Raw genomic sequence first — 15,325 nt, forward strand, 5'->3', positions numbered from 1 at the left:
CCCTAGCCCAGGCCGAGTGGCCTCCCAGTGCGTTCTCCCGCCCCTAGCCCAGGCCGCGTAGCCTCCTGGTGCGTTCTCCCGCCCCTAGCCCAGGCCGCGTAGCCTCCTGGTGCGTTGTCCCGCCCCTAGCCCAGGCCGAGTGGCCTCCCGGTGCGTTGTCCTGCCCCTAGCTCAGGCCGCGTGGCCTCCCGGTGCGTTGTCCCGCCCCTAGCCCAGGCCGAGTGGCCTCCTGGTGCGTTCTCCCGCCCCTAGCCCAGGCCGAGTGGCCTCCCGGTGCGTTGTCCCGCCCCTAACCCAGGCCGAGTGGCCTCCTGCTGCATTATCCTGTCCCTAGCCCAGGCCGAGTGGCCTCCCGGTGCGTTCTCCCGCCCCTAGCCCAGGCCGAGTGGCCTCCCGGTGCGTTGTCCCGCCCCTAGCCCAGGCCGCGTAGCCTCCCGGTGCGTTGTCCCGCCCTTAGCCCTGGCCGAGTGGCCTCCCGGTGCGTTCTCCCACCCTTAACCCAGGCCGAGTGGCCTCTCGCACCGGCTCGCTGCCTTCCCGGGCCGAGTGCAGAAAGGTGAATTGGAGTTTGATCCTGAAGGTACAATTTCAATTTTTTATTTCTTATAAATTGCGGTAATGATTATTTCTTGATTATTTTAATTCTGCGAAGGATGGTTTTGCAAATCCATTCCCTCTGAGAAATGGTGTTTCTAGTGAATGGATTTTATTTTTCAATGTCTTGTTGTAGTTTTTGTTTGCAAATGCACTGTTCGTGGATTTATTTAACATCGCTAAGGCTTGGTTGGTTCAGGTCCAGATCCTCTCCGCTTCCCGCCCCTATCACAGGCTGAATGGCCTCCGATGTACTTACCTGCGACGATTTCTTTAACTGTCCGCAAGGGTTTTCTCGAGTGGCCACATACACTGGCCTAAGTAGAAATGGAGTCATCATCATAGGCAGTTCCTCGAATCGAGGAAGATTTGCTTCCACGTCAAAAGGTTCACAAGTGTTTCAATGATGGACCTAAAATTCCAGGTCCGAACTAAATCTTGAAGGTGGAAGATGCCTGTGCTTGGATTTTTTTAACGTTTGGTGACCGTTGCACACCAGCCACCACACGGGCTTGACAGAGCTAGGTCTTGGTCCAGTAGCAAGGATTAACCAAGACGACTGGAGACCAGCTCTGCTGCACGGACCTAGTGCACACACATATCGCATTGTGGGCTGGCCCGTGCTTCCCCTGGGCTCTTGCCTGTTCTGGGTCCCGGACTCACGCCTCTCCTGGGCTCCGATCACGTCCCTCTACAATCTCTCGGCGCTCCTTCGCCCTGACCTCGCTGCTCCTTGAGTAATGGAGTAACTATTAGCTAGCCAAAGTTTCCTAAATGGCCAGAACTGGCATAGGTGGCTGGTAATGCCCCCTTTTGAGCAAAAAAAAACTTACCTAAAAAAAGCATAACTAAGTCAGTTACACTGGTGCAAAATTGATTGGGGAAACTGGGGATTTTTAAGTTAGGCCAGAAAAAGCAGCCTACTCCAAAAAAAACAGAGCAAATACTCGGGAAAATTGAATGACAGAGCCCAGAGAGGAAGGCAACCAAAGGGCAGACGAATTGGCAAAAGAGGGGGCCAGGGCAGGAGAGTTCTGGGATCCACACGGGTCAGGCCCGGTAGCAGTGATCTTTGACAAGGGAGGATCACAAGGGGTACTAGGGGTAACTTTGGCCCCGGACTTAAGGCAAGTCCAAACCTAAGATATGTCCTTAGGGACATCCTGGGGAAGAAAGAGAAAGGCGAGCAGATAGAGGGTCCATTCGGGGCAGCGGACGTTACCGTAAAAGAGGGGATGTTGTTTAAAGGGAATTGGTGGGTAGTTCCCGAGTTGCACCAGAGGGAATTCCTCCAGTTGGCCCATGGGGGCCCAGGAGCGGGACACCCAGGCCGGAAACTACCTGGCAGAGGGTAGAACAGGCAGGGTGGTGGCCACAACTGAGGATTTCCGCGACTTTTGCGCAGATTGTCTGATGTGTGCGGCGAATAACCCCGATCTTCAATGAAGGAAGGCCCCCATAGATCACACGAGGAGGGTAGAGAGACCATGGCAGTCCGTCCAGGTAGATTATATCGGGCCACTGCCCACCACAAAGGGGGATCACAAGTACTGCCTGGTCCTCGTGGATGTGTTTTCAAAGTAAGTGGAAGCCTTTCCTTGCTGAGCAGCCATGGCGTTGGCGACGGCGAGGATTTTAGTAAGGGAAGTGTTCTCCAGTTGGGGACTGCCACAGATCATGGAGTCTGATCAGGGGAGCCACTTCACGGGGCAGGTAATGCAGGCCAGCTTGAAGATTTTGGGAATAGAGGGGAAATGGCATGTGGCTCAAAACCCAGTTTTCAAACTCAGTTACTGAGATGTGAGTCAGGAGAAACTGTATGACATGGGGGCGTACGATAGAAGTAATCCAGGTAGGCAGAGGCGAGGGACCTTTAATGACATGGCCACAACTTTTAGCATGGGCACGTCCCTCGTCAATAGTTTGGATGATTTCCAGCTGCAGATGCAGGTTAATAGTTTAAGAAACCAGCTGCAAAAGATACTGGGGGAAGGGAACAAAGTGGTAAGTTCGGAGCTAAAAGAGGACCAGGCAATGACCATTCATTTAAAGGAGGTATTTGCTGAGCTGGAGACACATGCAAAAACAGTCAATGAGTTAATACATGAGGACAGGAGTGGCTTGGCACAGGCAGCCAGGAATAATGTGTGCATGTTATATGGGGCCTGGTTGCTAAACGAGGGATGCAGTAATCTGGAGGACCTACAGCAAGGTCGCGTCCCATTGTGGGTTAGCAACCGGCACCTCGCAGCGCTCAGCCCATATGATAATTTGATGAGTCCATGCCAGCTCCAATTTGCTTCCGAAGCCTACCTAGTCCCAGTTGATTGCGGCCGGTCCAATTACACAATAATGGGGATTGTATTACGTATGCCGGTAATGGGCGGGCCACCACAGCCGGGTGGAGAACATTGGCGTCTTACGGGACAGGGTGCATGTGCGGTATTATGGGGCTCCACCGTTTGTAATAAAGCTCGGCCAATGTGCAGGTTTGAATCACAAAGTGCAGAGCCCATTAATTGCACCATGGAGGTGATGGCCCAGAGCCACGTTCCACCTCAGGTAGCATATGCGGGCAACCTGGCCCGACAAGCATGGACCAGTACCGGGTACACAACAACACTTGGTGCCCGGTCACCGATACGACTTTCTGCTTCAAACCCCACGCAGAAGTTCAGGTGGCACAAGAGTGCATCCTTCCCATTGTAGAGCCATCCACAATACACTTCACGGCAGTTAACATGGTACCGAACCCGCAGCAGTACATTACACATTTGAGGTATGAGATACCTTCTATGCCCGAACACCTCACCAAGGTAATAAAACCCATCAAGCTCTCACAGAAACATTTTTAGCTCAGGATTTTCACTTGCTCTGTCAGGCTAGCGTCCTAAGAGAGATGTGTAACACCTCCCTAAGCGCTCTGCTCCACATTCAGGGCCCAGTTGATTAATTTTCCAGACTGAGGCGCAAATTGTTCCAGGCACAAACGTTACCCGCCCCACCACCATTACTGCCCCGAAATGAGCAGAACTGAAAATGCAGCCCTGTATCTGTAACCTTTCCATGGTAATAATTTATTATTATAAATCTCTCATTAGAACAAAGTATGTTTATTCAAAATTCACAAACATCAGTTGTTACAAACGTCTTATAACGTATGCTGACAATGCAAGTCTCTCATTACTTTACACTCTGATTATTAACTTCTCATTAAAAAAAGGTTACAAACCAATCATTTAATGCTTTATTCAATGTGCTTGCAAACACTTCATTATGATAACCTCTTAAAACAAATCTCCCATTATAGCATTGTCTTGTTACAGATCTTTTGCTATTACAATTTTCTCATCCAGTCCATTTCACACTGTGCACCAGACTCAAACATTTTCAGCATAATTACTGCAGTAGCTGGGCAATTAGCCCAACTTCTCGCCAGCAGGTTGAGTTGTACGAGGAGGTGTAAGACGCAGCGAAACCGATGTGCAGTCGGAACTTGACAGATTGCAAGTTTGGAATTCAGCACATGCGCAAGCGGTCAGTTTCAAAGGCGGTATGGCACCGTACTCTGAGAGTATGACTGCAAATTCAGGGCACAAAATAAAATGTAGATGACATTATTTAAGTAGGTCCATATTTATACTGCCTCTGATGTTTGGGATCCAGATAAATGTCAGTTCTTGGAATCAGCTTCTAGCAGACTAACAATAATTGCAGATCTGTTTTGTGAAGAGTCCATACTGTTGCTGCTGAGATATTTCAATGAAAGCTGTATTATGACAGAAATTGAATAAGGTCTGTTCATAAAAGGCAGCATAAGCAGGGCAAACAAACACGTGTACTGGCTATTAATGTTTTAAATGTTGCCTCCCTGGTGCAAGGTTCAAGGATGTCTTGGAGCGGCTGCTTTGGAGGACATTTTGGAGGAGGAGGGTGAACAGCCAGTTGTCGTGGCGCATATAGGTACCAACGATATAGGTAAAAAACGGGGTGAGGTCCGACAAGCTGAATTTAGGGAGCTAGGAGTTAAATTATAAAGCAGGACCTCAAAAGTAGTAATCTCATGATTGCTACCAGTGCCACATGCTAGTCAGAGTAGGAATTGCAGGATAGCTAAGATGAATATGTGGCTTGAGGAGTGGTGCAGGAGGTAGGGATTCAAATTCCTGGGACGTTGGAACCAGTTCTGGGGGAGGTGGGACCAATACAAACCGGACAGTCTGCAGCTGGGCAGGACCGGAACCAATGTCCGAGGGAGAGTGTTTGCTAGTGCTGTTGGGGAGGGGTTAAACTAATATGGCAGGGGTATGGGAACCTATCCAGGGAGACAGAGGGAAGGAAAATGGAGGCAGAAGCAAAAGATAGAAAGAAGAGAAACCCAAGGCAAAAATCAAAAAGGGCCACATTACAGCAAAATTCTAAAGCGACAAAGTGTGTCAAAAAGACAAGTCTGAAGGCTCTGTGCCTCAATGCGAGGCGTATTCGTAATAAGGTGGACGAATTAACTGCGCAGGCAGCTATTAACGAATATGATATAATTGGGATTACGGAGACATGGCTCCAGGGTAACCAAGGATGGGAACTCAACATCCAAGGGTATTCAACACTCAGGAAGGATAGACAGAAAGTAAAAGGAGGTGGGGTAGCGTTGCTGGTTAAAGAAGAAATTAACGCAATGTTAAGGAAGGACATTAGCTTGGATGATGTGGAATCTATATTGGTAGAGCTGCGGAATACCAAAGGGCAGAAAACACAAGTGGGAGTTGTGTACAGACCACCAAACAATAGTAGTGAGGTTGGGGACAGCATCAAACAAGAAATTAGGAATGCATGCTGTCATGTATTCAACGATCATTGTAATCCATGTATAAACTGACCTAAGTTGTACACCATGAGAACACTGACCACTAGGTGGTGAACTTCTGGGAGACACTCCTAACCTGGACTTTCAGGTATAAAAGGGGAAGCTCCACCCATCTTCCTCACTTCAGTGCTGGAATAAAGGTTATTGGTCACAGAGTGACCTTCTCTCTAGTATGGGCCTCGTGTGCATTTGAACTGTATAGAAAGGACATATTGTTGGCGACAAGAAACTGGGATTTAAACCACGCAAGCATGGCCACCAGCAGCATAGACGAGAGGTACTGTGTTGGTGATGATTGGGGCGATTTTATTGAGAGACTACAGCAAAGTTTCGTCACTAAGGAATGGCTGGGACAGGATTCGGCCGACAAACGCAGGGCTCATCTCCTGACGGTTTATGGATCCCTGATGAAGGACCTTCTAGCGCCAGAGAAGTCGGCGGACAAGACTTTTGAAGAGCTCAGTAAGTTGATCGGGGAACACTTTAAACTGGCGAGCAGTATGCACATGGTGAGACACATGGCAGCGAGAAGGGCAAAGCGTTCCAGACTTCGTGGCAGACCTCTGGCGACTAGCGAGCCAATGTAAGTTCCCAGATGCTTGCAGAGCGGAAATGCTGCGAGACTTTTTTATTGAGGCCATCGGGCAAACTGGTGTTTTCAGGAAAATGATTGAGACCAAAGACTTGACCCTGGAAACGGCGGCTTTGATGGCTCAGACATTTATCTCAGGGGAGGAAGAGACCAGAATGATGCTTGACAAAAATCTTGGTTTAAATGCAGCAAATGGACAGTCAACATTGTTAACGCGATACACAGTTCTCAAGGCAGACAGGGGCAATCAGACATGCCTGAGCATGTAGTCGAACCCAAAGGGGGAATTCAACAGAGACAATGGCGAGCTGAATGGCGATTCATGCCATCGCAAGGGACAATGCGGCCAGTAATGGGGCCATCAACACCTGTCAATGGTGCACTTAAGGACAGTCACAGAGACGGTCAGAGATGATCGACTGGTAATGGAGCTTTTGTTTCCAACAACGGCTCATGTTGGAGGTGTGGAGGCAAACACACAGCCAGAGCTTGCAGGTATCAGCAATATACCTGCAGAAATTGCAACGTCAGCGGTCACTTGGCGCATATGTGCAGGAAGCCTGCAGCCAGGTTGATGTACGAGGAGGACGGGCCCGATGCAAGCCCTACGAGGCCAAATGGAAACTGGGGGAAATCGTTGGAAGCTGAAGTTCAGCGAGTTCATGTGGAGCACATATACAGTTCATACACCAGGACGCCACCGATAATGATGAAAGTGCTCCTCAATGACATCCCAGTATCAATGGAGCTAGACAAGGGGGCCAGCCAGTCCCTGATGAGTATCAAACAGTTTGACAAATTGTGGGCGTCCAAGGCCAGGAGCCCAAAATTATTTCCGATTGACGTACAGCTACGGACATATACAAAGGAGATCATTCCGGTGCTCGGCAGCGCCACGGTAGTCGTGACCGACAAAGACTCGGAGAACAGGTTGCCACTCTGGATTTTCCCAGGGGATGGTCCCGCACTGCAGGGGAGGAGTTGGCTGGCTGTCATGAACTGGAAATGGGGCGATGTCAATGCAATTTCTTCTGTGGAGCGAATATCATGCTCACAGGTCCTGGACAAATTTGACTCACTATTTCAACCCGGCATTGATACTTTCATGGGGACGAAGGTAGTGATTCACATAAGCCCGGATGCCAGGCCAGTACACCACAAGACCAGAGCGGTGCCGTACGTGATGCGGGAAAAGATAGAAGGCGAATTGGACCGCCTGCTGAGGGAAGGCATCATCTCGCCAGTCGAATTCAGTGACTGGGCGAGCGAGATTGTGCTGGTGCTCAAGATGGATGGGTCGGTCACGATATGTGGTGATTTCAAGGCCACCATGAGTACAACAGATGTCCATTCGGGATTCGCTCGGCTGTCGCGATCTTTCAACGAAATATGGAAAGTCTCCTCAAGTCGATTCCAAGGACGGTGGTTTTTCAAGATGACATCCTCATCACGGGTTGCAATACTGAAGAACACCTCCACAGCCTGGAGGGGGTGCTACACAGACTGGATCGGGTAGGTCTGCGACTGAAAAAGGCGAAGTGCATCTTCCTAGCTCCAGAGGTAGAATTCCTGGGGATGAGGGTAGCAGCACCTACGGAATCAGACCTACTGCATCCAAAACGGAAGCGATCCAGAGAGCACCCAGACCCCGTAACACGATGGAGCTGCGTTCGTTCCTGGGGCGCCTGAACTATTTTGGAAACTTTCTTCCCAAATTGAGCACGCTGTTAGAGGCGCTACACGTGCTCCTACGCAAAGGTCGTGAATGGGTCTGGGGGGACAGCCAGGAAAGGGCTTTTGATAGAGCGATTTGTTATGCTCCAACAATCTGTTAACGCTATATGACCCATGTAAGAAACTTGTGTTAACGTGCGATGCGTCATCCTATGAGGTCGGGTGTGTGTTGCAGCATATTAATGCCAAGGGTCAGTTACAGCCGGTAGCTTATGCCTCCAGAAGTCTGTCACAGGCAGAAAGGGGCTACGAGATGGTAGGAAAGGAAGTGCTTGCATGTGTATATGCAGTAAAAAAAAATGCACCAGTACCTGTTTGGCAGGAAATTTGAGCTGGAGACAGATTACAAACCCCTAATGTCCCTTTTGGCCGACAACAAAGCCATCAATGCAAATGCGTCAGCCCGCATAAAGAGGTGGGCATTCACGTTAGCCGCCTATGACTATATAATTCGGCACAGACCGGGCACTGAAAACTGCGCCGATGCACTCATCAGGCTCCCACTAGCCACCACCAAGGGGGGCAACTGACCATGCTGCTGTGATGGTCATGGCTGTTGAAGCTTTCGAAAGCGAAGGCTCACCTGTGACAGCCCGTCAGATCAAAGTCTGGACAAATAGAGACCCGCTACTGTCTTTAGTCAAGAAATGTGTCCTGAATGGGGACTGGGCAGCCACGTACGGGGCATGCCCTGAGGAATTTAAACCATTTCACAGGCGCAAGAATGAACTCTCAATTCAGGCCGATTGCCTACTATGGGGAAACTGAGTTGTCATGCCCCAGATGGGCAGAGAGGCGTTCATCTGAGAACTCCACAATGAGCACCCGGGCATTGTCATGATGAAGGCAATTGCCAGGTCACACATTTGGTGGCCAGGGATAGATGCAGACCTGGAACTTTGTGTTCGCAGGTGCAACTCGTGTGCCCAGCTGGGCAATGTGCCCAGGGAAGCCCCCCTTAGCCCCTGGTCCTGGCCCGCCAAGCCATGGTCACGCATTCATGTGGACTACGCAGGTCCTTTCATGGGAAAAATGTTCTTGGTTGTAGTGGACGCCTACTCCAAATGGATCGAGTGTGACATTCTCAATTCAAGCACATCTTCTGCCACGGTAGAAAGTCTACAGGCAATGTTCGCCACCCATGGTCTACTCGACGTCTTGGTCAGTGACAATGGCCCGTGCTTTACAAGCATTGAATTCCAGGACTTCATGGCAGGAAATGGTATCAACCATGTCAAAACGGCACCGTTCAAGCCGGCCTCAAATGGCCAGGTGGAACAAGCAGTGCAGATAATCAAACAGGGGATGCTCAGAATCCAAGGGGGTTCCTTACAAAGCCGCTTATCACGCCTCCTGTTGACCAATAGATCCTGACCACACTCGCTCACAGGGGTTCCACCCGCAGAGCTGCTAATGAAAAGGATGCTCAAAACCAGCTTATCCCTTATACACCCTACCATGAAAGAAATTGATGAGAGCAGGCACCGGTCACAATGTGACTACCATGACGGGACTGCGAGGGCGCGATGTATTGATGTCAATGACCCTATCTTTGTCCTCAACTATGCTGCAGGGCCTAAATGGCTCGCAGGCACTGTGATTGCCAAAGAGAGGAATAGGATTCTGGTAGTTAAACTTACCAATGGACAAATCTGCCGCAAACATGTGGATCAAACAAAAATGAGATTCAACAACCCCATAGAAGAAGCAGAGGAAGAACACGATGTAGAGTTCACTCCACCATAGGTGACCGAACACCGGAACCAAGTGGAGGAGAGCCCAGTCACTGTGGGCAGTCCGGACAGGCCTGAGGTACCACAAACAGCTGGCCAGTGCTCAACAACTGGAGCCACAACTCAGACGCTCTGCAAGGGAGCGTAAACCACCAGAGAGACTTAAACTGACCTAAGTTGTACACCGGGAGAACACTGACCACTAGGTGATGAACTTGTGGGAGACATTCCTAACCTGGACTTTCAGGTATAAAAAGGGAAGCTCCACCCATCTTCTCCACTTCAGTGCTGGCTAATAAAGGTTACTGGTCACAGAGTGACCTTCTCTCAAGTATGGGCCTCGTGTGCATTTGTACTGTGTAGAAAGGATATATTACGTGCAATAAAGGTACAGCAGTTATCATGGATGACTTTAATCTACATATAGATTGGGCTAACCAAACTGGTAGCAGTACAGTGGAGGAGGATTTCCGGGAGTGTATTAGGGATGGTTTTCTAGACTAATATGTCGAGGAACCAACTAGAGGGCTGGCCATCCTCGACTGGGTGATGTGTAATGAGAAAGGACGAATTAGCAATTTTGTTATGACAGGTGCCTTGGGGAAGAGTGACCATAATATGGTAGAATTCTTTATTAAGATGGAGAGTGACTCAGTTAATTCAGAGACTAGGTTCCTTAACTTAAGGAAAGGTAACTTCGATGGTATGAGACGTGATTTGGCTAAAATAGACTGCCGAATTATACTTAAAGGGTTGACGGTGGATAGGCAATGGCAAACATTTAAAGATCACATGGATGAACTTCAATAATTGTACATTACTGTCTGGAGTAAAAATAAAATGGGGAAGGTGGCTCAACCGTGGCTAACAAGGGAAATTAAGGATAGTGTTCAATCGAAGGAAGAGGCATATAAATTGGCCAGAAAAAGCAGCAAACCTGAGGACTGGGAGAAATTTAGAATTCAGCAGAGGAGAACAAAGGTTTAATTAGGAGGGGGAAAATAGAGTATGAGAGGAAGCTTGCTGGGAACATAAAAACTGACTGCAAAAGCTTCTATACATATGTGAAGAGGAAAATATTAGTGAAGACAAATGTAGGTCCCTTGCAGTCAGAATGAGGTGAATTTATAATGGAGAACAAAGAAATGGCAGACCAATTGAACAAATACTTTGGTTCTGTCTTCACTAAGGAAGACAGAAATAATGTTCCGGAAATACGAGGGGACCGAGGGTCTAGCGAGAAGGAGGAACTGAAGGAATTCCTTAATTGGCCAGGAAATTGTGTTAGGGAAATTGATGGGATTGAAGGCCAATAAATCCCCAGGGCCTGATAGTCTGCATCCCAGAGTACTTAAGGAAGTGGCCCTAGAAATAGTCGATGCATTGGTGATCATTTTCCAAAAGTCTATCGACTCTGGATCAGTTCCTATGGACTGGAGGGTAGCTAATGTAACACCACTTTTTAAAAAAGGAGGGAGAGAGCAAATGGGGAATTATAGACCCGTCAGCCTGACATCGGTAGTGGAGAAAATGTTGGAATCAATTATAAAGATGAAAGCAGCGCATTTGGAAAGCAGTGACAGGATCGATCCAAGTCAGCATGGATTTATGAAAGGGAAATCATGCTTGACAAATCTTCTAGAATTTTTGAGAATGTAACTAGTAGAGTGGGCAAGGGAGAACCAGTGGATGTGGTGTATTTGGACTTTCAAAAGGCTTTTGACAAGGTCCCACACAAGAGATTGGTGTGCAAAATTAAAGCACATGGTATTGGGGGTAATGTATCGACGTGGATAGAGAACTGGTTGGCAGACAGGAAGCAGAGAGTCGGGATAAACAGGTCCTTTTCAGAATGGCAGGCAGTGACTAGTGGGGTGCTGCAAGGCTCAGTGCTGGGACCCCAGCTATTTACAATGTACATCAATGATTTAGATGAAGGCATTGAGAGTAATATCTCCAAGTTTGCAGATGACACTAAGCTGGGTGGCGGTGTGAGCTGTGAGGAGGATGCTAAGAGGCTGCAGGGTGACCTGGACAGGTTAGGTGAGTGGGCAAATGCATGGCAGATACAGTATAATATGGATAAGTGTGAGGTTATCCACTTTGGTGGCAAAAACGCGAAGACAGAATATTATCTGAATGGTGACAGATTAGGAAAAGGGGAGGTGCAACGAGACCTGGGTGTCATGGTACATTAGTCACTGAACGTTGGCATGCAGGTACAGCAGTCGGTGAAGAAGGCAAATGGCATGTTGGCCTTCATAGCGAGGGGATTTCAGTATAGGAGCAGGGAGGTCTTGCTGCAGCTGTACAGGGCCTTGGTGAGGCCTCACCTGGAATATTGTGTTCAGTTTTGGTCTCCTAATCTGAGGAACGACGTTCTTGCTCTTGAGGGAGTGCAGCAAAGGTTCACCAGACTGATGCCCGGGATGGCATGACTGACATATGAGGAGAGACTGGATCGACTGGGCCTGTATTCACTGGAGTTTAAAAGAATGAGAGGGGATCTCATAGAAACATATAAAATTCTGACGTGACTGGACAGGCTAGATGCAGGAAGAATGTTCCCAATGTTGGGGGAGTCCAGAACCAGGGGTCACAGTCTAAGGATAATTGCGAAGCCATTTAGGACCGAGATGACGAGAAATGTCTTCACTCAGAGAGTTGTCAAACTGTGAAATTCTCTTCCGCAGAGAGTTGTTGATGCCAGTTCATTAGGTACATTCAAGAGGGAGTTGGATGTGGCCCTTATGTCTAAAGGGATCAAGGGGTATGGAGAGAAAGCAGAAAAGGGGTACTGAGGTGAATGATCTCCCATGATCTTATTGAATGGTGGTGCAGGCTTGAAGGGCCAAATGACCTACTCCTGCACCTGTTTTCTATGTTTCTATGTTTAATTGTATTATTTGGTAAGTACAACAATGCCAGGCTCCACAATAGATAGTGAGAGGCTTTTTAAAAAATTCTCTCCACAGGAGCTGCAGACCAACCATAACGAAAAGAGAATTAAGAACTGTTTCCTCTCATATCAGTTTGATCCAAGGATTTTAGTCAAAAATAGGAAAATAATGAATTCAGCATAGAAATATAGAAACATAGAAATTTACAGCGCAGAAGGAGGCCATTACGGCCCATCGTGTCCGCGCCGGCCAACAAAGAGCCACACAGCCATTGGTCAGCAGCCCTGAAGGTTACATATAAACCCATGGAAAGGCAAAGAGCACCCAGCTCAACCAGTCCACCTCACACAACTATGACAGCCCTTATACTGAAACATTCTACACTCCACCCCAACCGGAGCTATGTGATCTCCTGGGAGAGGCAAAAACCAGATAAAAACCCAGACCAATTTAGGGAGAAAAAAATTTGGGAAAATTCCTCACCGACCCATCCAGCCGATCGAAACTAGTCCAGAAGATCACCCTCGCCATATTCAATTCCTTGCAGTACTTACCATTATATCTGTACCGGCCAACAAAAGGTTATCCAGTCTAATCCCAATTACCAGCTCTAGGTCAGTAACCCTGCAGGTTATGGCACTTTAAGTGCCCATCCAACCATCTCTTAAAAGTGGTGAGGGTTTCTGCATCCATCACTCTTCCAGGCAGCGAGTTCCAGATCGCCACAACCCTCTGCGTAAAGAAGGATCCCCCTCAAATCCCCTCTAAACCTTCCACCAACTACCTTAAAACCGTGCCCCCTTGTAATAGACGCCTCCACCAATGGAAATAGGCCCTTACTATCCACAATGTCCAGGCCGCTCAATATTTTGTACATCTCAATGAGGTCTCCTCTCAACTTCCTCTGATCCAATGAGAACAAACCCAGCCTATCTAATCTGTCCTCATAACTAAGATTCTCCATTCCAGGCAGAATCCTAGTAAATCTCCTCTGCACCCTCTCTCGTGCAATCACGTCCTTCCTATAATACGGCAACCAGAACTGCACACAGTACTCCAGCTGTGGCCTAACCAAAGTATCCTAAGCATAACCTCCCTGCTCTTAAATTCTATGCCTCGGTCAATAAAGGCAAGCATTCTGTATGCCTTCTTTACCACCTTATCCATCTGGTCTGCAACTGTCAGGGATCTGAGGACAAGCACTCCAAGGTCCCTTTGTTCATTTACACTATTAAGTGGCCTACTGCTTAATATGTATACCCTTTCCTTATTAGCCCTCCCAAAGTGCATTACCTCACACTTCGCTGAATTAAATTCCATTTGCCACTGCTCTGCCCACCTGACCAGTAGATTGATGTCCTCCTGCAGCCCATGATGTTCCTCTTCATTATCTACCACACAGCCAATTTTAGTGTTGTCAGCAAACTTCTTAATCATACTCCCTATATTCAAAGCTAAATCATTGATATATACCAAAAATAGCAAGGGACCCAGTACTGAGCCCTGCTTGGAAATGTCTTGGAAATGTACAAAATGTACAAAACTGCTTTGAATATATCAAAACATCATGTCCCAAAAGCATTAGATCAGCAGCAATCAATGTAGTACTCTATGTTTTCATCATCATTTCAATAGTAATTCCAATTTTTGGAAATTTGGTGATAGTGATTTCAACTTCACATTTCAGACAACTCCAGACATTAAGCAATTATCTTGTCCTTTCCTTAGCTGTTGCTGATTTTCTGTTGGGACTTATGATACTACCTTACGCATGATCAGGTCTGTTGAAATCTGTTGGCATTTTGGAGATATATTTTGTGAACTCCACTCAAGTTTGGATTTAATGTTGACCACAGCATCAATTTTTAGTTCATGCCATATTGACCGTTACTATGCTGTGTGTGATCCTTTGTTCTACCCTACCAAAATCACATTGCCTGTAATTGTTATGTTTCTTACATTTACTTGGGTGTTTTCTATAGTTTATGGGTTTGGTCTAGTTTATTCAGACTTCATTATAGATGGAATGGAGGGACTACATAGCTAGTATTTAAATGCCAAGACAGCTGTGTGCTCATATTTAATAAGCTATGGGGGCATCTGGATACAATAATTGTATTTCTTATTCCTAGTTTTATCATTATAGGTGAATAATCTCAAGATATTTTTGTAGCAAGGAAACATGCCAAAGTAATTGGAAGAAAGACAAACAAGATTCACTTCACAGAAGAAACCAAACCACAATTTCATACAATAAAGAACACAGGGCTGCTAAAAAATTAGATGTCTTCATAGGTGTCTTCATAATCTTCTGGACTCCGTTTTATGTGAACAGTGTTCTTGATCCATATATTCATTTACCTCCCCAGCAGTTTTATCTGATCTTTTAGGGCGGTTTGGTTATTTGAATTCCACATTTAACCCAATGCTTTATAGTTTCTTTTACCCTTGGTTTCACAAAGCACTAATACTTATCCTGTCTTTTAAAATATTTCAGTCTGAATCTTCCATGATTAATTTGTTCTTTGAATAGATTTTCTTGAAACCTAAGATTTTACAATCTTTATTGCAGCCTACATCAGCAATATTCTGCATGAAAATATTAAATGCCACTTTATTTACATTGTGGGTAGTTTTATTTAGAGTTGGTCTATTAATGCAAAGATGGAAGTTGGGAAGAAGTTGTACATCACATTTTAGTAAGCAGTGGGACCATGAGCAGGAAGCAAACTCACAATGCTTCAGCTACACAGGGGAACAATGTAACTGTAGCTGCTGCAAACTGAACCTTTTAAAGGAGCTCAGCCAATCCAATCAAGTATCAAAGGCTCAATTTTCCCCAGTTATATGCGCTGCTTTTTTTGGCCTGAATTAAAATATCCAAGTTTTGACAAAGTTTGTGCGCCAG

General features: G+C 47.0%; 1 pseudogene; it reads left to right on the forward strand.

The window, feature by feature from the left end:
- The first annotated feature begins 7,189 nt into the window (after window positions 1-7,189).
- On the forward strand, window positions 7,190-14,950 carry LOC139266610 (trace amine-associated receptor 4-like; annotated as a pseudogene).
- Window positions 14,951-15,325: the final 375 nt, after the last annotated feature.

The sequence above is a fragment of the Pristiophorus japonicus genome, chromosome 7 (assembly GCF_044704955.1).
Source record: "Pristiophorus japonicus isolate sPriJap1 chromosome 7, sPriJap1.hap1, whole genome shotgun sequence".
NCBI lineage: Eukaryota > Metazoa > Chordata > Chondrichthyes > Pristiophoridae > Pristiophorus > Pristiophorus japonicus.